At 36.8% G+C, this 27,568-nt stretch overlaps 1 protein-coding gene across 13 annotated transcripts in view; it reads right to left on the minus strand.

The window, feature by feature from the left end:
- Positions 1-27,568, minus strand: part of Nrcam (neuronal cell adhesion molecule) — a 277,714-nt gene that overhangs the window by 136,382 nt on the left and 113,764 nt on the right. For all 13 annotated transcript variants that reach the window (XM_042684611.1, XM_042684605.1, XM_042684606.1 and 10 more), the window contains exon 2: positions 16,452-16,529. The gene's annotated coding sequence lies outside the window, so the exon portion shown is untranslated. The remainder of the gene's footprint in view (positions 1-16,451; positions 16,530-27,568) is intronic.

The following is a 27,568-nucleotide window of genomic DNA, read 5'->3' on the forward strand; positions in this document are numbered from 1 at the left end:
AAGTCATCACTCATTCATTGAACAAATTAAGCACCTACTATGGGCCAGGCAGTATTCTTCATGCTGGAATCCAGCAAAGAATTTGATAGGCAAAACTTCCAGTCTTCACAGACCCTACATTCTAGTTGGGAAACAGAAGTAGTAACATATGGGGTTGGGAAGGTGGCTCAGTGGTAGAGTGCTTGCCTTGCATGCATGAGGCTCTGGGTTCGATTCCTCAGCACCATATAAGCAGAAAAAAGCTGGAAGTGGCACTGTGGCTCAAGTGGTAGAGTACTATCCTTGAGGTGAAGAGCTGAGGGATAGCGCCCAGGCACAGAGTTCAGCCCCACAACTAACAACAAAAAAAAGTAGTAACATATTAACCTATGGAGTATTAGAGAAAAACCAAGGAAGATACGGTATATTGTGTGTATATGTATATGTAAATACATGCACATGCAAACACATGAGTACTTGGCTTGTCTCAGGATCTGAAAACAGTTCACTAGGAAGTGATAGCTTAGCAAGGACTGAAAACAGGTAGTGGGTTACAAGTACTTCTGCAGGAAGTGAGTTCCAGATCACAGTAGAAAGGTCCTGAGGTGCAAGTATGCCTGGCTTGATCAGGTGGCACTAGACAGGCCAAGACAGGAACAGAATCTTGGAGAGGAGTAAGAGCCAAGGTAAGGGTAAGGGTTTAGGCTTTGTACAAAGACAAAGTAACTAATACCTGGAATGAAATACTTGATAATTAGAAGATCATTAATGACATTATATACTAATTCACTTGCAAATAATAGTTAATTACTAATGATCATATTAAAAGAAAAGTACATATTTACTATCATTGTTATCTTGAAGGTATAGTTGAAATGATTACGGTCCAAAAAAGAGGGGAATTTCTAAGTAGATAGTTTTGCTGTGTTGTGATGTTAAAACTCACAGAACAGGGCTTCCTGCTCAAAAATTAATAAAAGCTCCTCGTGCTATTCTGCTAATTACATCAAACAATATGATTTCATTTTCCTCCCTTCCGGTCTTTAAAGTCACTTATTTCCCAGATTCTTGTATTAAAGCACAAGCACTAGCTCAGAATGGGGAGGGGAAGGAAAACAAACAGGAATTTACATCTAAATATCCAACTCCTGTTTATGGGTATGAACATATAACCACAATAACCAGTTTCTTCTGAGAAGCAGAGGATGGCTAAGCTGCCTTCAAAAAGTAAGAATAAGTGAATAACACATAACTTGGGTTCCTGGGAAAGAAGAAGGGGTGCATAGGGAGAAGGTAAAGTAAAAAAGCAAGCTTTCCCAGGTGCAATGGTATAATGCTGTAGTCTTGGGTAATTTGGTAGACTGAGGCAGGAGGATCATTTCATCCTATCTTCAAATCAAATCAAAACAAAACAAACAAGCTTTAATTATGACGATTTATATTTCTGTGGTCAAAAGTCATAATCTATGAGAAAACCACTCTGACTAAATTCCAAGAATAATTCCTTTTAGGTAGAATTGCCGCACAATGGATAAGAGGGACAACTATCATCAATGCAGTATAACAAACTAGGGTTCCTTGGGCTGGGAAGGCGGCTCAGTGATAGAGCACTTGCCTTGCATGCCTGAGGCCCTGGGTTCGATTCCTCAGCACCACATAAGCAAAAAGAAAAAAGCCGGAAGTGGCGCTGTGGCTCAAGTGGTAGAGTGTTAGCCTTGAGCTGAAGAGCTGAGGGATAGTGCCCAAGCCCAGAGCTCAGGCCCCACAACCGGACCCCCCCCCCAAAAAAAAACAAAAAACAAAAAAACTAGTGTTCCTAACCCTGCAACACTGTCCTAGAATTTATTTTCTCTTTCTACACAATGCACATAAATGCAAGCACGTTATTTAGAACCACAGGTGCAGTGGAACCACTCTGACAGCCTTTGGATTTATAATTCAGTGTGAACTGGCAGCAGGGTAATAGCTTTGACTTCCATATGAGACCTTATTTGTCATATACACACAGCACATTGACCAGAAATCCTGAGGCCAAGTGTTTCTCTTATGAACTCATTAAGAACTCTGGTGGACACATTCCTTGTCTAGCACAGGCCTAATTGGGGATGCACATGTGCTCTAGAATTGGGCTGCGATAGATTAATTCTCTACTTTACTATTCATTATCTCAGTTATCCATGACAGTGTGTATAACTTTGTACCTCGATTTCTTCCATTATGAAGTGATAATAAAATGTCATAGTGAGGATGAGATAAAAACCTATAAAGTACTTAGAACACATCTAGCATATGGTAAACCTCAGTAAATGGTGGCTGTCCTTATAGCTGAATAGGTAAAACTGAGAAAATCTAATTCCACTGTAAATATATTACTGCCTACATACAAACTTACAAGCAAAACACATTTTTATGGGTATGGACTTCAAAAAGAGGAAAAAAATCTTGTATTAGTAATACTGCTTAGGGAATATTTTTAGCATTCTCAACTTTTACAGCAATGTTGGGTTAATTCTATCTTATTAAATATTGAAGAAGTCCCATCACTGTTAGGAAGAAATTAAAGTGCATTATATGGAATTAATCTAAATTGTTTTCATGGAATATAATGCTAGCAAACCCAGATACTATTTTTACAATAGCATCTATTTTCTAAAAAGAAAAGAAAAGGTCAGTACATCATGTGTATGCCAACATAACAAGAGAAACATAGGACAAATGGAATTGTGGATAAGGTGAGATCCTTGAGGGAAACCTTAGTATTATGCTAGCAGCATTACAGAAAAGTGTAAGTCATATGACTATATCATAAGCATGTTAAATGCCAGCCCTGTAGGGGAATACAGGCCAGGAGGAATTATAAATTAGTAATAAAGAAACAAGATAATATATGTGTGTATAAATTTACATATCTTATAACTATTTATGAATTATACATAAATTTATGCTTAAACTATACAAATTTAGAGTGTATAACTCCTCCATTTCCTCCTACTTCTCCTAAAATTAAAATTAAAATTGTGATGCTGATTTGGGAGCATTAAATGTTTTATGAGTCAAGGGAAATTCTTGACTGAGAATATGGCTCAGTAATAAAGTCCCTACATAGCAAGTACAAAGCCTTGAGTTAAAACCCCAATATCAGTAGAGAACGAGAAAAAAAATTATATTTCATTGAGCCTTAAATTCTCATAACTTCTTTAAAAATATAAAAGGTGATTACTACTATCCAGGCATGTAGTAGTCACTTATAATCTCAGCTCTTGGGGAGGTGAAGGCTGGAGAAACATGAGTTTGGGGCCAGGGTGAGCTACAAAGCAGGCTCCAGGCTAGTATGTGTACCATAGCAAGATATTGTATGAGAGAAAACAAAACAAAACAAGGGAAGAGAAGGTAATGAAAGAAAACTGTATAAAATTTTCTGTGTTCTGTAAGTAGAAGTAAAACATTCAGTTACAACAAAGTACCCAAGGGCACACATATAGAATGTCAAGAAAAATAATTTTAATAAGAAAATTGTTCAAATGTAATAAACTACCTTTTGCAATGAATTCTGTAATTAAAGACATTCAGAATAAGACAGTAGCCAAACAAAAATTCATTTGATCAGGAAACTAGCTAATGGCAAATGGTAACTTTAATTTGTTACCAATTCCAAAAAGTATGGTCAATGCCAGCTAGATGCAGATAATGCTAAGTAAAAAAAAAAAACAAAAAAAAAAAAAACAAAGAGTTTTCCCTCACAGACAACATTTATATAAATTAAAATAGCTATTCATTTTTGAGAAAATAGGTCTATGACCTATGCAGTTCACCCAGATGACTTCCAGGAGAAACTAAGACACATATGAAATCAATAGCACTTGAAGGACTTGACTGGATGGAGTTGGAAAAGGAAGTTGGCAGTGTCCTTATGGAATGGACCACATGACTTTCCTCCCTGCTCTCTATTTTGGGATGTTCCCAGAATAGGATGGGATGGAGGACATGTCAAACTTGGGCAGGGTACTTTATTTTATGATTTATCCTGTGTACATAAGAAGTAGAAAAGAAATTAGATAATTTTTCTATATTTGAAAAATGTCTCATTTCTATTTACATGACTGAATAGAAGATGAATGGACAGTGGTATAAATTTTGATTAAGAAACACCCAGAAGATCAAAATGAAAAATTTATAAATATAATTTACTATTTGAGCATTAAAAATTTTGATTTGGTGTATCAATTATGGAGGAATTTGTTTGTAAGTGCATATGAATTCTCTCTGGGGCTAATGCATCATTTTTTAGGACTGTATTTCTGAGATTTGTAATTCATCATTGTACATGCCTTAGGGTTAAGCTGCCTTTCATCTTAATATCTGAAAGAATTATTGAGATGGAAATCTTTCATGGAACTATTACCTAAATTTTTTGGCATGTGTCTAACTGATCACCCTTTCCAAAGAGTGAGCATTGGACAAAGAAATGTACCACAATAAATAACAGAAACACTGCTTTCTCCTAATGTTTGACTCAGATCTGTGTGTTTAGTAATAATAAAATATTGTCCCTTGTTATTGCCTCACAAAATGTTTCCAGTTACCCTTGGGAATAGGAGGTATTATTTCCCTACATTTTTTTTGCCCTTGGCAACATTTTCTTTATTCAGCTCACTCTGAGAAATATCATTTCAGTCTGAATTATGTACATTCTAGACCCTTCAGTTAATAAGAGTTTTTGACCTTTTGGTTTCTGCTGTAAGTTCTCCTGGAGATGATTGATGGCATTAATTCTCTTCAAATGGGGTACCCAGTAAGCCATTCCTTTCTTTTAGGACAAGCCACGATGACTAGTTATCACTGCTGGCAAACCAGTTCCCTGAGTTCCACAAGTTCACAAAATAATGGAACTAAAGATCTTGGTCAATTTAAACAAAACAAGAAATGATCAAAAGCTACATTTTTTTCCGAGGGACCATTTGCTTGACTCTTGGCATCTTATTACCTCCACAATCTCTTTTCTAATTATAGAAACTCAGTCCAAACATATTTGTCAAAGTGATAGTTGCCCAGCTGCTTTCCTTATGCTTTGTGCTCTCTCATCAAATTTCTCTAAAGTATCATAATTAGCCTTCGCAAAACAATCCATATCACTTTCATTCAGGGATTGCCTACACTTCATAATTTTTTGAACTATTTTCCTTACTAAGTTCATATTTAATATAATTAGACCTCATTGCAGTATATTTACTAAACATATTACGCATTCAGAAACTGATATCAGAAATCTCTTTTCTGCATTTTCTATTCTGTTCTACAACATCACCATCATCCCAGTCTCTATAACCAGAATTCAGGCCTTGCTTTTCATTCCCATATGGCAAATAGGTCTGTCCACTCAAATATACTGTGAACTAACTCCAGCACCTTAACCCCTCTGCTAGGAGGAACTTGGCCCAGTTCCCTTGTTTCTTCATACCACCATCAAGAGTTATAATATCTGCCTTTATATCACTCTACATTTCTACAAGTATATGCTTATATATTAGATGTTTTTGACATCTTATACTATGCTCCAACTATTATGTTCTATACACTTCATGTATAGCTCACTTAGAACTTTTTGAGGAGATCTGAAATCTAGTAGATCATTCATCCATGAATACTTATTCAAAAGTTGCTTTCAACATGTTTTTTTTTTTTTTTTACCTATTTTCTGATTCAAGTTGATCTACTTACTTTTTTCCTTTGTCATGTAAATACCATGCTTATCTCCATCTCTGCTCAAGATTTTGCCATTTCTCCCATTGTAATTTTTCACTTTTTATTTGATATTCTTTTGTAGTACTGGAGATTGCCAACTACTTTTACTTCTTCTGCACTACTTTCAGAATTATTCTAGCTTCATCAGCTCAAGTACAAACCAGACATTAAACTACAGTCATTTTCCCAGTTCCTAGGGGTTACCTTTCTTTGAAACCTCAATGTAATTTTAGCTTTGAACACATATTTGACTTTGAGTAATACTTCATGCTTTCATGTGAATGCCTAGTGCATACTTGTGTATGTGGACAGTTGAGTTATATGTATGTAATTAAGGATTACAAGACCCTGAAGGGCAACAATCGTATCTGGCTCTTCTTGCACTCTGAAAATCTCTTGCACTTTCCTTTACAATAGCAATAAACAATGCTTTTAATAAAGCTGACCATGAGACAGATATTACATTTAAGTTCCCTGTGTTAGTATATTTCTAGCGATGAAATCCAAATAAATCAGAAGAAACTTTAAGACAAAATTTATTGTAAAATAAAATGCTGAAGGAATAGGGGACACACTGGGGTTTCTTGGCACAGGTTGAAACTTTCTTAATGAAGACCCAGAAACACAACAAATCAAAGGAAGTTTGGATTAATGAGATTGCACAAAACTGCAGAGCTTCTGAATGGCAAAGGACATAGATAGCAAGAGAGCCCATTGATTGGGAAATCTTCACTAGCCATACAACAGACAAGGACCTCATATCTAAAATATATTTAGAGCTCAAAAAATTAAATCCCCCAAAAGCAAATCCTCAAAGAAACGACCACCCAATTAACATGTGGGCAAAAGACTTAAAGACTTCTTTGAAGAGAAAATAAGAATGGGCAATACACAGATGATGATATGCTCATCAGTTCTACCCATAAAATAAATACAACTCAAAACTACATTGCGATTCCACCTTACCCCAGTTAGAATGGCCATTATCATGAAGTCTAATAACAACAGATGCTGGCAGGAATGTGGCCAAAAGGGAATGCTACTACATTATTGGGGGGAGTGTAAACTTGTTTAATCACTGGAAAGCAATATGGAGATTCCTCAAAAACTAAACATGGAGCTCCCCTATGATCTAGCAATCCCATTCCTGGGCATTTACCCCAATGACCACAAAAAAGGCCATTCTAATGCTACCAGCTCAACCATGTTCATTGCAGCATTATTTACCATAGCTAAGATATGGAGCCAACTCAGATGCCCCTCAGTAAATGAATGGAACAAGAAGATGTGGTATCTATACACAAGGACTTCTATGCTTCCATAAGAAAGAATAATATTATCCCATTTGTAAGGAAATGGGAAGACCTGGAAAATTATATTAAGTGAAGCAAGTCTGGCCCAAAGAAAAACAGGTTTCATGGTTTCCTTCATTTGTAATCATTAGAATATGTCTATGATAGCCTTAGCAGGTGATCACAATAGCCCAATTGCTAAGTGCATAGGACTATATATAAATGAAGAGTATTAAAATGAACTCCAAGAAGTGGAAACAAGAGGTTCTTATTAGGTCCTGTATGCAATTATTTCCATTTTTTTCTTTCTGTTTTAGGTTTCTGCACCCTTTATCTTATATAAAAGCTTATTAGATCCAAGGAAGGGAAAGGGAATCATAGAAACAACAGGACAAAGGATGAACTAGTGGGGAGTGGTAAGCAGGAGAAAATTAGGAAGGAGGTAACAGTGTTTAAAAATAAGTGTACTCATTACCTTATTACCTGTACTCATTACCTGCAACCCCCCTGATCATCACCTTTTCAATAAATTTTTAAAAATAAATAAATAAAGAGGGATGCCTTGTGTGGAGGCATGTTTGCTTATCAGGTATGAGGCAGTAGGTTCCATCCCTACAGAAAAAAATGCATTAGGAAAATTGTGTCTAAGAGCAACTACAGGCAATGTTCCTGCTACTCATTCAATGGCTACTTAATATGCTACTGGTGAAGAAGCCAATTTGATTCTCAGCTGAGGAAAATCTGTTTTATAAAAGAAAGTCTAGCAGGACACTGGTGGCTCACTCCTGTAATCCTAAGTACTCAGGCAGCTGAGATGTGAGGATCTTGGTTCAAAGCCAGGCTGGGCAGGAAAGTCAGTGAGACTCACATCTCCAATAAACTACTCAGAAAAGGCTGGAAGTGGTTCTGTGGCTCAAGTGGTAGAGCACTAGCCTTGAGCAGAAGAAGCTCAGGGATGGTGTCGAGGTCCTGAGTTCAAGCTGTAGGACCAGCAAAAAAAAAAGATAAAAAGAAAGAAAATAAAAAGAAAAGAAAAGAAAAGAAAGAAGGTCTATTAATTACCCTTTTAGTGTTCTACCTAGTGTTTACACACCCGAAGTGTTGAATCAGTTAATCAAAGAAGCTATTATGTAGTAATAAAAATAATTTTGGCAGAATCAACAGCTATAGTATAATGTAGTTATTTGAACACTAACTTTTTCAGTGAACTTCAGGATTAATCTAGAGAAGAAAAACCATTCAAACGTTTATTTTCAGGAAAATGAAAATGTCTAACAGTTTATCATGAAACTTCTCTGTGAAAGAAATGTACCCACAGAAACACAAGAAAACACCCAGAGAGACAATTTGAGAGAGAGAATTTTTCCACAGGAGTGACTCCTGGTTTGGGAAGATAAGAAGCATTCATTTCATTCCAAAAAATATTTAGAAAGCATTAACTAGGTGCCCAGAATAGTTCAAAAGAATCCCTAGAATGTATATATTTTTTCCTACTCTTTAATGGCAAGGAAAATTTCAAGTGATTTAAAAAACATGTAACAGTTGAATAATTCATTATTTTATATACCAAATCAACTTGAAGATTATTCTTTACTAAAGCATATCTGTAGTTGTACTCTCTAAAAGAGGGAAATGTAACATATTTTACAGGACATTTTGAACTTAGATATATTTTACAGATCATTTAATGATAGTTTTATCTGTATTTGTCAAATTCTTTCTCTCTTTTATGTGTATTTTACTTCTCTCTCCCTCTCCCTCTCTCTCTCTCTGTCCCTCTCTCTCTCTCTCTCTGCTGGTACTGGGGCTTGAACTCAGGGACTAGGTGAGACTGGTGTTCTTCTACTTGAGCCACAGCTCCACTTCTGGCTTTTCGGTAGTTAATTAATGATAAAAAAAAATCTTATCAACTTCCCTGTCTGGGCAGGCTTCTATGTTACTCAGATGGCATCTTCCTGAGTAGCTAGGATTATAAGCATGAACCACAGGCACATGGTCTCATTTTATTTTATCCCAAAGGAAAAATCCCTGAGGAAAATACATAAACTACATCTTCTCTGGGATTTTGTCTGAATAAATAACTAAATGACAATAAAAACTGGAAGAAACTGCTTTCCCCATGCTTCTCCATGTTGGACTGTTCTGCCTCCTATCTTGCCCTTTGCTAACTCCTGTGGCCTCTCCTCCATCAGGCTAACAGATTCTGTCAGCAGTCTTTTATTCAGTACAGTACCAAAAGCTTTGCAGAAAAATGGATTATCACATTCTCTGTGTTCACTGCTTCTCTTTGTTTACTCCATCAATTCTGGTGGAATTCAAGCAAACCAAGAAAATGCATGTCTAATCACAAATGTGAACTCCCTCTTAGACAATTAGTTTGGTATTTTGTTGCACTCGTCTGTAATTATAATTAAATGCCCTCTGAAAACGAATGTTTCAAGTAAAATTAGCTTTATCAAATATCTCCCACATCAACAGTATCACAAAAATTGAAATAGATATTTTTAACTTTGAATTCCAGAGGGAAGTTTATATTTGCAAAAGCCACAAAAATAATCCACTATTTTTCACTTCCTATTTCCATAGATATTCCTTGCCACACAGACATAATTCAATATTTAAAAATAATAGTGAATTGGGAGTTAAATATTAAGTAATAAATATTAGCAATTAAATATTATTAATCAAGTCATGCATAACACAAAGCTCTGAAGTAATACTTTGAATGGTCTTGTCACTGATGCTCTTAAATAGAATTTAGAATGGATTTATTGGGCTGGGAAGGTGGCTCAGTGGTAGAGCTCTTGCCTTGCATGCATGAGGCCCTGGGTTCAGTTCCTCAGCACCACATAAGCAAAAAAAAAAAAAGCCGGAAGTGGTGCTGTGGCTCAAGTGGTAGAGCACTATCCTTGAGCTGAAGAGCTGAGGGACAGCACCCAGGCCCAGAGTTCAGGCCCCATGACCGGACCCAAAAAACCCCCCAAAACAACAACGAAACTGGTGTGAAATCTTAGCCTTAAAAATAGCAGAATGCATTGGGCACTGGTGGTTCATACCTACAATCCTAGCTACTCAGGAGGTTGGGATCTGAGGATTGCACTTCAAAGCCAGCCTGGGCATGAAAGTCCGTGAGGCTCTTTTTTTTGGCGGGGGGGGGAGGGGTTCAGTCGTGGGGCCTGAACTCTGGCCTGGGCGCTGACCCACAGCGCAACTTTTTTCTTTTTGCTTATGTGGTGCTGAGGAATTGAACCCAGGACCTCGGGCATGCAAGGCAAGCGCTCTACCACTGAGCCACCTTCCCAGCCCATCCGTGAGACTCTTATCTCCAGTAAACCACTAGAAAACCGGAAGTGTGCTGTGGCGCAAGTGGTAGAGTGCTTGCCCTGAGCTGAAGAGGGCCCAAGCCCACAGTTCAAGCCCCACGATCAAGAAAAATAAAAATAAAGCAGAATGCCACCCTTCACCATTTACTTCATTCTGAGATTTAAATGATATAAATTCACCTGATTGGTGAATTACGTGGTTCTTTATAAAATAGTTTTATACAGCAATTCTCCATCATATAAAATTTTCCTCTTGTTCATGATGAGTCTGTCTGCTTTGCTTTCCCAGTGCTAACTGTAGGGATTCTGAATAGTACCAATGATTTCCTCTGCTAAATTGCTGTATGTGGGTACCTCAAGCACAGTGAACAAAGCTATTGGCTCAGGATCATTGAGCCCTTTCTTCTTACTATAGAACATGGTTGTCTGATCATTTTAGTCTGTTGCTAAGAAATAAATTACTAAAACATTGTAAAAGTAGAAGCAGAAATCTTGTGTCTCAGGAAACAAGTAAAATCTACCAACAGAGACACCAAGTTCACCAAGTACCTAAAGGAATACACATTCTGCACATCTCTTTCTGTATCATTCAAGTGTAGATTGCACTCTATAAAAGTATTTCCAACTTTTTATGTCTACAAAAATGTTGAAAAGAACAAAAGCGAAAGCTCAGGGTAGGATCATCTACCAGCATGGATGAGTGTGCTAGAACCTTCTATGAACTTCATAGTTTATAGAACCCATTCTAGAGAACACTTGTGATTTCTGTAAACAACAACAACAACAAAAACAAAAACCCTGAGAGATCCTTGGATTTATTTATCATGGTGTAAGATATACAGAAGATCCCCGTACAAATGTGCCCACATGAATGAAGCACAGCCGGTGAGGAAGCACATTGGACACACCTCAGCTGCACTAGCAGCTTAAGGAGGCATCCTAGGAACACATTAATCAACACATTCAGGAATGCATTAATCAACACTGCTGCCAAGACTGGCATGCCCCATTGTTTAACTGTAGCATGCTAAATAACACAGAGCAGCAATCTGAATCTGAATTCCCACCATACTGCAAAAAACAAAACCCTTTTCAACTCTGGCTTCATGCACCATATCCTACTCCACTCTTTCAATAGGAATCATTCTCTCCTGTATTCCTAGTAGTTTATGGACTTGCCTGCCACAACAGTTAACTAGAAACAAAGAATCTTTATAGACAAGAAAAGTTTGACAAAAGCTGTAGAAATGCCTTCTGCAGATATGAAAACTTGAATCTGTCCAAGAGACTCTTTTTCTCTGCTTTACAAAATGAATGCTGTCATGAAAAGCAAAAATGAAGCAAAACAAAACAAAGCAGGAAAAAAAATCCAAGCATCTATTTGTGTATGCAGTCAGTTGTGACAGCAACATACTGCATTACCAGCAGGGGCCTGGGCCTGGCCTCCTGCTCCACACTGGGCTTCATTTTCCTCCTGGGTAGTTCCCTAGATAACTCTCTCCTGTCAGGATTTGACTCCCTCCAAAAGCAGCCAGGGGTGAAATGCCCAGATGCTAGAAGGAAGGGACAGGTGTACCCAGGCACACATTTCTACCTTTGTGCAGAGTGAGAGGGAATGGATCACAGGAAGCTTTCCAGTGTTCCTGCTGTGCATTTTACTACCTCGCTTCAGATTGCCTGGACTCAGAGGACCTCACACTGTAGGCAAGAGTGCACCATTATTAAAGCTCAATCAAAAATGATCTTGGTGGTGAGAATATGGAACCTAAATATCATCATTCTAAATGAGTAAGGGATGCCACTTGTTATTCTCTTGGAATAAGATTCCTTTTACAGAGAAAATTATTTCAATACAGTTTATACTTGGGGAGGACAAGGACAACAGGATGGCGACTCTGTGTTGGTACTCTTCAGGTCATTCCGTGAGACTCAAAATAAAGTCTGCAGGCCACTAATCTGCCTCATCTCCTCAGCTCTAATAAAGATTAAAATTAAAATTAAAATCTGGGAGTGCAGCAGGGAAAAGAAATCTGATACAGTTAAGTCTCTGAAAAGAGCTCTTTGCAAAGGTCACCATATCAGCCTTTGTACACAACTGTTAAATTGCTACACATTTCCTATGCTGGAGTGACACCAGCAACCTTCCCCTCCCAGCATCCAAGCAGACATTTCCCATTAGTGGACTAAAGTGGGAAGTGAAAGAGAAAAACACACGGAATTTGCAAGTTTTTGTACTGGCAACTGGCACTGACTGCTGCTTGATACTTCTCTCCTGTCCATCATTACACTCTCATAGCCAGCAATCTCCCCAGATAATGCTGACTTCTTTCTTAAAACAACACTTTTTTTTTTGGTTGGTCATGGGCTTGAACTCTGGGCTTGGGCATTGTCCCTGAGTTCTTCAGCTCAAGGCTAGCACTCTACCACTTAAGCCACAGTGCCACTTCCAGTTTTCTGGTGGTTAATTGGAGATAAGAATCTCACGAACTTTCCTATCCAGGCTGGCTTTGAATTGTGTCCCTCAAATCTCAGACTCCTGAGTAGCTAGGATTAGAGGCATGACCCATAGGCACCCGGCTAAAACAACATTTTCTAAGACTTCAGACACACTACTAAACTAAGCATCCAGGTGTAGTGAGAGGAGGATAGGATGAGCTGTTCAGAGAAAAATGGTGTGTCTCATAAGAATAATGAGGACAGGGTGCAAGGGTCAGAAAAGGCTTAATTGATAAAGGCATCTCAATCATGTATGCCATTATAGCACAGAGATAAGTATCAGGTAATGTACTAAATTCAGGCTTCTTCAGAAGCACTGTACATGAGATTTAACATGCTTCCATCTAACCTCAGGACACAGGGTGTTGCTCAGACTCTATGTCAAAATAAAAGCTGGCTAATGTCCAGGATGGAGGAATAGGATGTTCCTCATCACACTGTCTTTCAGCTTCCAGGAATGCTGCGTTTTGTGGTGAGTACCTACTCCATGAAGTTTGCTAGGATCAGCACAGAAGGACTGTACAAATATGCTAATGTTTGGAGAGATGCCATTTAGTTGAAATCTGGATGGAACTTGCCCTCTTGCTAACTTAGGTTAGAGAGAGTTAATAAGTTCAAGAAAGGGTTGTCCTAGTTTTTGAGGCTAACTAAATATTGAGGCAAACTCAACTTGTATAGAACAATAAAGTGGATACATTTTACTGTGGTATAGATCCTTACTTCAGTTTTTATAAATTCTAGGCTTCACAGGGTAACTGATTTATTCATGAACTTTTCATCTCTAGTTTCATAGGATGAGTATTCTTCCTGTGGAGGCTATGCATCTTCTGTCTTTGACAAGTATCTAATAACATGAGATAAAACTTCTCAGCTTTAAAATGATACTACAGGACAAAATTTTGACAGATCTCTATAGCGATAAGGAGTTTTACAATTGTTTGCCTACCTAGGCTTTGTAATGAAATATTGGTTCATATTTACAAATGATTATGGTTGTATTTCTGTTCTTGTCAATTTGATTATCCATTTAGAATATAATTACCATTCTGCTAAGATGTATGAATAACTTTAAAAAGTCTGTGAGTCTCAGAAAAGAAAAACTTTCCACCTATCAACCAAACACAATCAGTAGATGATATGAATAACCTATTAGATTTTGTAAAAACATGGTTTGTCAAATAGTGACATGCTTTCAGGTACAGCATGGTCATTCTTCTTCAGATTCATTATTTCAACTAGCACTAATAACCCAGTAGAGCAGAAACGAGTTACATGGAAGAATTTCAGGGGTGTTCCTGCCCCTTACGCTGCTTGCTTCATTGAAATCCCACCATTAAGAATCCTGCATATTAGCTCAAGGCTTTCAAACTAGATAGGCACTGATTTCCATGAAGAGGTACACACATCAGGGATAGTGACAAATGTGAACACAGTTGTTCTATGCGACACCACACATGTAGAGGGAGCATGTGTGATGGGTGAGGGTTTTGCCAATCACAGCCCACAGTTCTGGATTCTCACAGCTTTCAGATACCACTCAGTATACCAAGGACCGTGGGAAAGACAACGGAAAACACATAAATAGCTACAAACCCCCCTCAACTTTCTTATTCTAATGTCAGAGGTTGTTGAATAGCCTAGGGACATGCTGAATACAAGTGTGCTTAGAATTTCAGAGAGCTTCAGCAAGTCTTTGTGAGGCAAGGGAAAGAAATGGGGAAGATCTCAGCATTTGGTTTTAGCCAGATCAAGTAATTCACAAGATATAGTTTAGTGGTTCTGATTGAATGCAACAACTAAAAATTAGCATTGGTCACTTGACAAAAAGCTAGCCAAAAAGATCAACAAGAAATATGAATCAAGAATAGAGGAATGGAAAACGGAGAATAGAGGAATACAGATTTTTTACTTGTTCCTCTAGAAGACAGAGACTTTTAAATCAAATAACTTTCATGTAATGAAAGAAAGAGAATATGCTGCACCCTGTCAGGAGAAGTCATCAAGAACCAGCCAAGAATGTGCTGGAAAGTGGGAAAGCAGCAGTGGTTGTACTCCATCATTGCTACCTTAAAACACATCTTCCTGGTTGGCCTTGTCTTGTATTTCCCCCTTTTGCAGGAACCATCATTCACATACGCTCCTGCCCTCATGCTCTTTCTACCCCACACAGTAATCACTCCATATTACCTACAGAAGGGCTTGATATAACTTAACATTTATACCACTCAACACCTGCTAATTTCTAATCTCTAGCAGCTGCAATGTGTTACAATCATATCCTACTACCCAGTCTGAATGGACAGATTCTACTATCACATTGCTTTATTTTGCAGGTATTCCTCTAAGGAAATATGGACCTTTACAAAGGGAGGGCTATATCAGAATTTTATAAAATAAGTCATTTTGCATTCTGTACAACTTTAAAGCTTTTTTTGCGAGGGGGGAGGGGGATTGTTATACTTGACTAACTTAATCAATTTTGCTAGTCTTCACTAACTTCCATTTCCAGTTGAACAAATCATGTGTTATTTGATTCACAAAGCAATGTTCATTTCCAGACTACTGATGTGGGGATTTCTGGTGGCATTTTGAAACTCTATTAGAGCTAGTTAGTCATGTGAAATCAGTTTCAATACAACACAATGGAAGAAAATACGGCTGAGGCATGAATCATTTCCTCTTAATTACAAAATGACATATCAATGGATCAACTTAAGAATTTTCAGAACAAGGGAGAACATGCTGGAAGGATTTTTGTTACCTCAAAATCATGCATGAGATCTTCTTTCCTCAGTTCAAATCCATGAGAGTTCATTTGTTTTAGAAAAAAATATGAGATACCGAACTAAATGAACAATTGAGCTCTTATTATTTCCTAAAGCAAGCTATTTATTGGTTGAGCTATAGGTCTCTGAACTGTTCCAGATCTTCAGTTAAGATATTTTTCATCAAAAAGTTCAGTACAATCACAGACAGCCTTTCAGAAGGCACCAAGGGCCCCACAGTGTCTGTTCTAGAGCTGATAATATTAACATGACATAATGGGAATGGGGTAGATAGTAGGGTCAGGGTTGGGAAATGAGGGGAAAAGATTTAAAAAGCAGAAAACAATTTTCAAAGGAATCTTTACACACTCCAAACCAACATTTTGTTATTTCTACTTCTCTTTGAGGTGAGAGAAAATCATATAAAGATAGAATGCTCTCAGCTCTTCAAAATATGATCAAGCCCTAAGGACAATTGTTGGCTTATAAATAGTGCCCTGTAATTCTTAATCTTTAATTCCCTTTAGAATGGGCTTTAAAAAATTAGCAGTGCTTTTACTGTGTGTTCGTTTTCTGTGCTCTGTAACTCATGATTTAACAGAACAAAAATCTTATTGCTCTACTATGAAAGGACATGAAGGGCTGGTTTTCCTCATGATACATTTGATACGTCCTTTTTGACAAGTAGAGTGAAAAGTATTTCTGTATCTACATTCCAAGTTCCTGTTTTTATCATCCTCTCTGAATTGAAAAGTATTACATATGAGAGTAGCATTATATAGACACATCGTTTTTATGGTATATTTCTCTTCTTTAACTACTAATTTAAACATTTTAAGGAGGTAAATCCCTACCTTTGAAGAAGGCCTTCTTAGCTGAAGAAGTTATTCTTCCCTTTAATCTTTTAAACCAAAGGTCGTCTTAGTATTGCTCTGTGGATTGAAGAAGGAATGAGGTAAATGTTAACAAGACATTGGTCGTCATCAATCACAGCAAATTGTCAATACATTAACTCCACCTGACTCCCTGATGGGAGACACAATTACAGAGAGAGCCAGGCAAGAAAAGACAAATTATGAATACATTTGCCAAAACATCTATCTGCTGGCTTCAATCAAAAGTGACAGCAGAGAGGTAACTAGGAGTCTGATGGGCACCCCACTAATGGATTTCCACTGAAGGAAATTGATTCCCATATTCAGTTTAGAAATAGAGGGTGGTTTGGTAAGATCGTATCTCTTTAAGTAGATAAAATGCTTCCTTTCTGTAGGCTTATTGCTATTATTTAAGTTTGACTTACAATCAAAGCATTTCCCCTTATATTTAAAAGTCCTCAAATTCTCAATGGAAGTCATGAAAATATGATGGAAATGGCGAAGATCCAAGGAGAAGGTTCAAGGAGTTGTGACAAAGGCTCAGCTATGGACAGCTCCAGACTCTACAGTGCCCACCCCTCCTCTTGTCTGTCTCATTGCTTCCCTTGCAAACATTCCAATTAAGAATTAGCCCCCCCCAAAGATGCCTTGGGTGGGGAAGAGAACAATCACAGCTGAGCACATTACGTCTTCAGATAGCCAAAGGCTTTCTAAGGGAGGATTTGTGTCTTTTCAGACTTGAGATTTTCGAAAACAGAAGTCACACTATCAACCTCTGAAAACATCTTTCAGAAAAGAGAAACAAGCATCAATTCAAGAATTTTGGACTCAATTAAATGTCAGAACTACTATGAATTGCAAAATTATTCCAGGAATAAAGTAAAAAGAGCCATGTATAACCTCAGTTGTTTGAATTTAGACACGTCTTACAAAATATTGTCTGTTTCAAATTATAAAAATAACCCATTTATCTTATTTGTTTATGTACAACTACCTTTTGTAGCCTTTTATCTGATGCAATGGTATTTTTATTAGGACAACACATTGGTGTTGTGAAAGTCAGTGATTCTCCCTTGGAATTGAAACCAATTTTATAGCAATAACATTTTTCTTTTCTTATCATTTGGCTCCTAATTATTTTTGTTAAAAAAAACCTTCTAATGGTATGAATAAGAGAACCTATAAGAATCTGAAGTTATGTTTATGATAATAATTAAATTCAACAGACCTATTTGAATATTTAGTATTATAATGGGAAAATATCAGTAAGTGGGAGAAAAATGAGGGAGGGGGTAACAAGTTCAACAAGAATGTACTTACTACCTTACTTATGTAACTGTATCCCCTCTATACATCACCTTGACAATAAAATTAAAAGAATAAAATAGAAATAAGACATGCAACCTACTTCCATGTATTTTTGTTACATGCTGATGGGAGAAAACAGAAATATTACCAACCAGCTTGAAATACAGTGTTTATAGAGTATCCTGTGAGACCAGGAAAAAAAGAACAATGAATCCTACAGGAGTTATCAGTTGAACAGACTCCTAAAGGTAAGTGAGAAGGGCAGTTGGGGTAGAGAGAAGGACAGATGCAAAAAAATAGCAACAACGAAGTCTACTGACAGAGTGGACAGGATGGGAAAAGGGGATGCTACACAGGTCTTTTGTAACCACAGTGCAAAGGACACTGAGAACTAGCCAAATTTATGAGTCTGGACTTTAGTTCAAGAATGTTGTAGGCCCATTGAAAGTTTTAGATAAAATGATAGACTATGTATTAGTACTATGGGTGATGTACTAAGGGATGGTAAGAGTGAAAGGAGAGACTCTAGGAGGTATTTCAGTAGCCAACATCCAAGAACCTCAGCCTCTAGGGCTGATACCTGCCTCCTTTTCAAGCCCACCCCACTCCAACAAGCACATATCTACCTCCCCATTGAGGTGCGTCAAGATATTCCAATGGGAATTATTCAAGATGAATACTATTGATTGATCCACAGAATCTTATACTACCGAATACGTTTTTATTTTATTACTGGATGATCTGGTGATTTCAATCTGTCCCACTCTGCAAGTATACATTTTTAGGTAGAATTTTGGCTCTGTGCTTCTAGCCTTACCCATGACCTCCTTCAATGGGTCTATATATGTCTGATGGTAGGAAAAGCTGGATCCTTTTACTTGATTATTGATGGATGCTTTGGACCAGCAATCTCCTTTATGTGGCAGTGTTTATCTGAAATCTTTATCACTGACAACTAGAGGCTATAGTTACAATATTGGGGAGTCATGAAATTAAAATATAATTGCTGCAATTGTTCCTGAGAAAAATAAAATTTAATGAGATACTACTCTGACTCCATCTCTGGGTACATATTATTATTCCAGCAATGCACCAATTTCTATAAATATTTGTTTTTCTTTGGTACAGAAACTGAAGCACAAGAGATTAAGCAACATAGCTAGCAAGTATTTCTATTCAAAGTAGAAAGTGTTTCTTTCCCCTACTTTACTCAATAGTGCTTGAGAGAGGAAAAGGTTAAACCCGGAAGGTGCCACCAACATTTAAGAGGAAAGTGGCATATCCCTATCACATAGCACTCAGAAAGCAAGAGGCCAGAGGATCATGAGTACAAGGTCAACTTGTGCTCAATAGTGATGCCCTGTCTCAAAAGAGGGCATCAGCAGAAGAAGCTGCCAGAAAGAGTGACCAGACAGAGACAGGCATGGAGAAAGCCGAAAATTAAGAGTCAGAAAGGGAGAGGGGTAAACTGAGTGTGAAAGCCTTAGGAAGCATACAGAGGAAAACTCTGTGGCTATGAGGAGAGCCATGTCCTGAACTGGAGATGTCAGTACAACCACCTCCTCCTAGGCTGTGGTCCAAAGCCTTCATGGCTCCTATTGGACCATCCATCTAGGCTGGCCTGCTGAATGTGCTTTCCTATTCTTAATAGTTTACAAAAAAGGGCAGAAATGAAATTACCTCTAGAGAGTGTAGGATAAAAGATGATTCAAACACAGATTTTTTAAAGGGAAGATGGTTCTTCTGATAAGTGTTATCTTTAGCATGATAGTTATCTTTAACATGATTCAACTCAAGGTAATACTTTTTGCATAAAGCATATGTGTAATTTTGCCTGGGTATGATTCCATGTATTATAAGAGGAAACTATTTCATCTTGCTTATGTGTATTATTGATAGAGCATTGCCACACTAACCTTCTGTGGCAATTTAACCTCCAAGCAACGACCACTAAAACAACATCACATATTAATTGTATTGCCATGTCAGCAATTATGCCCAATATTTGTAGGAAATTAATTTTTGTCACATTACTCTTGCTTTGACAACTGTGTCATTGGGTTTTCCTAACTTGGTAATACATTCAGGTCAACAGAATAGGGCAATCCATCATATAGCCAAGGACTATTTTCCCAATAACATTTTTTCACTCAAAAATGCAATCAACTTATCTTATTAAATAAAATCAGTCCTAAGTCAAAAGGTCAAGAAGAAGTATGATGTATATAAAAGTAGCCTTCAGAAAAGATGAATGGCTTCTAGATGAAAAATGCTAAGAAACCCAAAGGTCATAATACAGAGAATAAACCATCAAAACAAAAGCATTTCACGTATATAACAAAGATTTTAGTAATTCAGAAAAGCAACTCAACTTTCTCAATGGGAATTGGTACTGATTTGCATACTTTTTTGTACACTTTTTGTTTTTCTTTGTTTTAAAATGAGACTCCATAATATTCAATGTCAACAAAAAAATCAATTGCTACAATATAAAGCAAGAAGTCTTAGCATGCAAGAATGCTCATAATGGTATTTGTTTCACACTTTATGGCACAAATGTAAAGCTATTAAAGAGAGTTAGAGATTTATTTCTAAAAGTTTTCCTCCTTAGTGATATGGCTAAAGGTAGATGACATTGAAATCCAAAGCATTTCTATTTTCAATTGTGATGATTACTTCTTGTCCACAATCTTCAAGACAAATATATCTGAGAAACAGATAATTTCAAAAATTCAACATGTAGCATTATGTGTGTTAGGTACTCACTTAGCATGCAAAATCATTGTATTCTTTTATCCCTATAAAATGGTAGTAAACTTCCAAAATTATTATTTTTTATTTTGACGTTAATGAAGTGGCAAAATCATAGGCTAACTTCCAAACTGCTCTTTTTTAAAAAAAACTTTCTGTTCTTGACATAACCATTTAGTTAAACTTGGGGTCCATTCATACGTATAAACTGCATAGAAAAGGATAAGTAAACAACTGTACTATAATTGGCATTTGTCTTTGGCTTTTCTAGAGTCTGCCTGTCATACAACAGCCTAATTCAGTTTGGCATGGCAAAAAGCCAAAATAATCTTGAAACCAGCTCTCCCCATTACAGCAGCCAATAAAACTAAAATAAAACAACTACTAGCTCATCCAAACAGCATCCAGAGGTACTCCCTTTTACCACAACCTGGCTAGTTGGGGTCCTCAGGACACCAGGCCCTGACTTCTGGCCTAAATTAAACATCAAGTTCATGTTTACTCTTGCAAGACAAGTAAGCTTCCTGGGATTTGGAATCAGCTCCATGATATACACATTTTAAAAGTCAGGGATAGGAACAAGAATAGGTCTGTCTTAAGAGGAACTTGTAGGTGTTTTGCCTTTCAATAAACAAGCCCACTAATCCTTGATGAACTCAACAAGGTAAAGACTACCTGAAGAAGCTTTGACTATTTCAAGTGACATTATAATCTGCTACTGCAAAGGCTAACGTAACATCTGGCAAACTTACTGTCACGTATGTTATTGAAACTGTTGGTGATGCATAGTATGCTGTGTGGGTCCAAAGAATGACTGAAACTATAAAATAGAAAGCAAATGTTCCAATAGCCATCTTCCGCCTCAAAGTCACATCCCTTTTGGTCATGCAAAAGAAGCTCCTGTCCAGGGTCTACATCTCCAACTTCTCTTGTATATAGTTAAAGTTATATGTAAGGAAGCTAATTTATAAACTTCTTTACCCAAGTTTATCTTTTCCATCCATCACTACCCCTTTTTATCCAGAAGGCTAATGTCAATGTAAACTTCAAAGCCACTTTCATCATGGGGTCTTGAATGTTGAAACAGAGATCTTCACATTTGTGGTCTCCACTTCTATAAATGTCACTTGAGGTGGATAGCACTGTGTTAACATTTTAATAATTTGGAGTGTTTTATAAGAAGCCAGTAATATTGTGATCATAATAAAACCTTTAGTAAAGCCTAGTATGCCTTCGTCCTTTATCTGTGTTTATAATCTAAGAAACATGCTTCATTTAAAAACATTATTTAGAGCAGCAAAAAATGATTAAGGTATTTTACATTTTTTATTTATATATTTACTATCTTTAAATAGAGGCTACCATTCAATATGTCAGCTTATGAGTATGAATTAATACTAATAGAAATAATTAATGCAGTAGTGTTTACTTTGCCTAGGAAGGAATCAGTTTAAAAGTGGGCAGTTAAATTATCAATGAATATATAAATTATCAATGCATATATACTACTTTTTGGTATTGAAGTTTAAACTCAAGGCCTTAGGGCTTTAATGTTCTTGCTCAGCTATCTCACTAATGACTGGTGCTCTACCACTTGAATCACACCTCCAGTTTCAGCTTCTTGCTGGTTAATTGGAGCTAACAGTCTCTCAAATTTGTCTGACCAGTCTGGCTTCAAACTGAGATCTTCAGATCTCAGCCTCCTAAGCAGCTAGGATTATAGGCATGAGCCACCAGCACCCAGCAGGTTTATAGATTTCATATAGCAGACAGTGAGAAACTAGTTTTCAAGTACACTAAACACAAAAACAGATAGAACTTTACATGATGGCAAATAAAACTACACTGTTACTAAGAAATAAGAAAGACTGAAAATAGTGTTTTTGAGAGAATCTGATTCCACTGACAGAGACATGCCCGGAAGTCCAAGTCTTTTGATAAGCAGCCTCAGATATTCCAATATAGGTGAGCATGGCCCACACTAGAAGGGTGTATTTAGGATGATGACAGTTAAACCAGAAATATGATACTTTGTGCAGTTAGAAAACTTCTTCCTGGAACAAAGTCAAATTAGAAGAGTTTCTCATATGCACAGAGAAAACACTCTCTAAAACAAACATGCTAGAGTCTGAGGATCTATATAATAAGGTGTGGCCCCAATACAGCAGCTCACAGTCCTGGGAGTGACAGGAAGCGTTTATCTATATGTATACAGGAGTGCTTGCGTGCATGTGTGTAGGTGTATAAAAGAGGTACCAATAAGGACAAGGAGGAAGTGAAGAGGATCTCTGTGCATGACTGTAGTTCTTTTAACATTTATCTCCAGGGAAATGGAAGCCATTTATATATATTAAGGAGGTTTCTCTCTATATATTAAGAAGGCTGCTCTGACAATTTAAATCTGCCAATTGAAAATGATGAACTACAAATGAGTTACTATACAGTTATAATAAATAAGTGAAACACTTTGAAGATCTCAGATGAAAGATTAAAGGCAATATGTAACATATCAAAAGACTTACCATGACTAGATAAGAAATTATAAAAAATCTTCAATTATTAATTCTGTGGTGCTAATCAAAATATATACCCTTAAGATCTTCTACTATAATATACTAAAGAAACTGATTTGGTTAAAGGTGAGTCACCTGATAAATTAAGTGTGAATATTTGTAAAACAAAAAAATAACAATGAAGGTATTTGATCAAAGAAATAAAGTGTATTCAACTTCACAAAATATGATTATTTAGACACCTTTTGTTGACACATAAGTTGGCAAAGGAAATTTAACTTTTATTCTAATTTGATTGATATTTAAGAACCTTGAACAAAGGATCAAGCACACTTTCAGCATATCTGTCTTTAAAATAAGCTTATCAATTCTAATATATACTGTAAAATGGGAAACAATTCAACTGGCATAAATACTGCATACTAAGAGAAGATACAGATGTAGATATTACAAAGAAAAACTCCCTTTTTGTAGCTCAGTAGTCATTCTTATCTGCAGAAGACACAGTGTCCAACCCCTTGCAACTTCAGATAGTACAAACTCCATTTATTCAGTGGTCCCCTAAGTATCTGAGAGGAAAGGTTCCAAGACTCCCTGCAAATTACAAATACAAGGATATAAAATCCCTTGTATAATATGACACAGCATTTGCATATAGGCTACATACAGCCTCCCACATAAGTGTAAAACATCTCTAGATTACTAATAATTAGTACAATGTAAATGCTATTTCATAGTTACTGTATTGTGCCACCGAGGTAGAAATGACAAGAAAAAATTCCATATATGTTTAATACTGACAATTTTTTTCAGAATATTTTTGGTACACATTTAGTTGAATTTAAGGATTCAGAACCTGTGGATATGGAAGGCATGAGGTTATACCATGTGCTTTCTTATATATACATATATACAAAAAAATTTAGTTTAGAAATTCAGCATAGTAAGATATTGGTTCAGTAAGAAAATATCAACAACAACCAAAAATTAAAGTTGTAACAGTATACTAAAATGAAATGATTTGAAACTTTTAATTTGTAGCTAGGTGCCAGAGACACACATGTATAGTCCTAGCTACTCAGGAGGCTGAGATATGAGGATTGAGGTTCAAAGCCAGCTAGGGCTTGAGGTTATTATCTCCCTTAAACACTAAAAAGCTGGAAGTGGAGATGTGGCTCTCAAGTAGTAGAGCGCTAGACTTAAGCAATAAGCTAAGCAACATCTCCCTGAACTGCTGAGTTCAAGTCCCAAGACCAACACACATACAAAAAATTATTGGCATACAAAAAAGCCATTGATTTTTGAGTATCCTGCTATTTTGCCAAAGTTCAGATCAGCCTGAGTAACAGAATGGTGAGACAAAGGACAAGGGGGGGAAACCAATGCAACAGTGACATACACAAGACAATATGTTGGAAATGATCTGTACAACTTGTGGGGGTACTGGAAGGAGGGGGAGTAGGAGAAAAATGAGGGAAGGGGTAACAAGAAATGTAATTACTACCTTATGTGACTGTAACCCCTCTATATGACACCTTGACAATAAAAAAACTGGTTTTATCATTTTGCTTTAAAAAATTTATGAAAGTTTATGAGTTGCTTATTTCTGGAATTTTTCTTTTAATATTTTCAGCTGACTTTGGACAAATAAATGAAACCTGACAGTTAATAAATAAAAACTGGTAATAATCATGCATATTTAAATATTATGTATATTTAAATGTTCAAGTAGGTGGCAGATATTTCCATGATGTCAAGTTGTGGGTAAAAATAAGATTAGAAAACATATAACTTTCATATGACCTATATGACCATATGACCTCTGAAGCATTGCAAAGCATACTTCCAACTACTTTTCAAAATTCAGAAAAACGTTATAGACTATAATCTGCACAATTCCTCTGATGATCATTTATTCAACCCAGATCTGTCAATATGCTTGAATTACCTTAAGAATGCAATGTACTCATTACCTTATTCGTGTAACTGTAACCCCTCTGTTATAGTATCTTTACAATAAAAATATAAATACAACAAAATTTTAAAAAAGAAAAAAAAAGAATCTAGTTAAAAAGAATGCAATGTAGCCAGCACCTGTAATCCTAGCTATCCAAGAGGCTGAGATCTGAGGATCATGGTTCAAGGCCAGTCGAGACAGGAAAGTCTGTAAGACTCTTTTCTGCAAATATCCACAAAAAAAAAGGCCATAGTGAAGCTGTGGCTCAAGTGGTAGAGCACTAACCTTTAGCAAAAAATAAGTTCAGAAACAGTGCTCAGGCCCTGACTTCAAACCCCAGGACTGGCAGGTGCACATGTGCGGGTGCGTGCACACACACACACACACACACACACACACACACACACACACACAAGAATGCAATGTATATAGCAGAGAAATATTCACAAAGATGCTTTAAGCACATTTTAATATAAACTAACCTCCCTCCTCTGACTTTTTAGGTCCTGGCAGCTGTAGCATATATGAAAAAATGCTGCTGTTATCATTATTTTTGAGACTGAGCCTCTTGAAGATTTTAATATTAAACTTCATTCTGACTGAATACCTAATGATTTTATTGCTTTAACAATGTATACATTAATTTGACCAAGTTTAATATACTTGGATTAAAAATTTTTGTGTGTGTGTGGTTCTAAGGATGGAACCCGGGGCCTTACATGTGCTAGGCAAACACTCTATGAATTAGCAACCTCCTTAGCCCCTAGAGTAAAATTTTGAAGGCCTAATTAAATTTCCTATTATTCAACATTGTAGCTAATATTACAGCTGACACTGTAGATAATAAGCCAGTTTATTAAAGGAATCAAAATAGAGTAAGTCAGATTTAGGAACTACCTCATTCCCCTTTAAAGGAAGGGATTTGGATGTGCATTTTTGGTTGCTACTTGCAGTAAACACACGATGTTATGAAGTGAGAAAAGGTTTTGAAAAACTTTCTACCATTTGAATGAAGATGACATACTTCTTTCTTTTCAAAACTAAGTTGTTTTTGATCCAGAATTCTCTTTAGTTGCTCCAGTTTTCTAGTCTCCTTTTGATTCAGACATAAACTTACAAGTAGTCCCCTCATTTAAAAATGTTTCCTCACAACTTCCTGAGTATTTGACATGCTCATTGAACTGAGTTTGAAGTCTTTTCATAAAATTACTCTGGAAGGAAAAAGAGTGAAACTCCACAGAAACAAAATACAGTCGGGTCCAAATTCTGATGTAGCTTCTCAGATACTTTTATCCTATGTTCCTCCTCCATAGTATTGGTGGGTCCTGGTCCTCTGAACAAGGAATTTTCTGTTTCCTAGTTGTCAGTGCGAGCCCTGATTTTCTATTTTAATTATACTGACTTTTTAAAAGCAAAGGAATTCTAACAGGATCTAAATCATGGCTTGGAGGCCAGGCAGGAATAGGATTCCCCCATCCCACAGAAACCTGCCTTTGGATATCTCCACAGTAGTATCTTGGCAGAGTGGCCTAGTCCTGGTCACTGTTAAAATAGCATTGGGGGCATCTGATCATGGAACTCACTGAATCAGTTTCCAAATTTAAGATTATGAAACTGTGGTCTTAGAGAAGATTGGAATTCTTTTAGTTCCAGGTTGCTAACTACAAGTCCCATTATAAAGCTACCCACATAAAAGGAGGGTTTTTTTTAATATATATTATTTTATTGTATTGTAAAGGTGCTGTACAGAGGGATTACAGTTATATGAGTAAGGTAATGAGTACATTTCTTGTTGAACATTGTTACTTACTCTGTTTTTCTCCCACTATCCCTTCCCTCCCCAATTGGTAGGTTTTCTTTAATGCAATATGGTCTGTAGTAATAAACCATTTTTTTTTTATAAATAAAGTAATCAAACGATGAATTTATTAGCTTACCAGGTGACATTAGGGAAATTGCTTCCTCTGTGTGTACAAAATGGGGTCAATAATCCTGACCTACCTACTAAGGTCTCTGGGGCCAATTCATGTAGGAATTGTCTAAGTGCTGTATAAATGTTGCTGGTGTTATGAGGGCTTGGTTTTATTGTCATTAGAAGGCCACCATCATAATAAAGAATTCAGAGGTTTAGTCAGAGGTGAATTAACAAAGCAAGGCCTATGCTAATACAAATGCCCTCTGACCTTAGAACACTAGGCTTAGAAAACCCCACAGATTGGAATGTGAATGAAGTTTACATTTTCAGAGGCTCAGGGCTTTCGCTCATGTATTTCCTATTCAGTTCCTTCACTTTGAAAATCCTTACGGTGGAAACAAAACAACCCATTTCCACTTCCACCTACATTTTTCAGCATTATATTCATTGCGGCTCCCAGCATCATTTGCATTTAAGCCTGACACTGGAGGCCCCCCAAGGCCCTTCCTATGGCCTGCCAGTTGATATGAACAAATTTTATTCATTTTAAGGTTTTATTGTGCAATCCCCAAATTTACTCTTAGAGGGGTCTTGTTTCCACTGGAATATCCACAAGTCACTCCCTCTGACCACAAGTACTGTTTCATACCAG

The sequence above is a fragment of the Dipodomys spectabilis genome, unplaced genomic scaffold (genome assembly GCF_019054845.1).
Source record: "Dipodomys spectabilis isolate Male_0828 unplaced genomic scaffold, ASM1905484v1 ptg000089l, whole genome shotgun sequence".
Classification (NCBI taxonomy): domain Eukaryota; kingdom Metazoa; phylum Chordata; class Mammalia; order Rodentia; family Heteromyidae; genus Dipodomys; species Dipodomys spectabilis.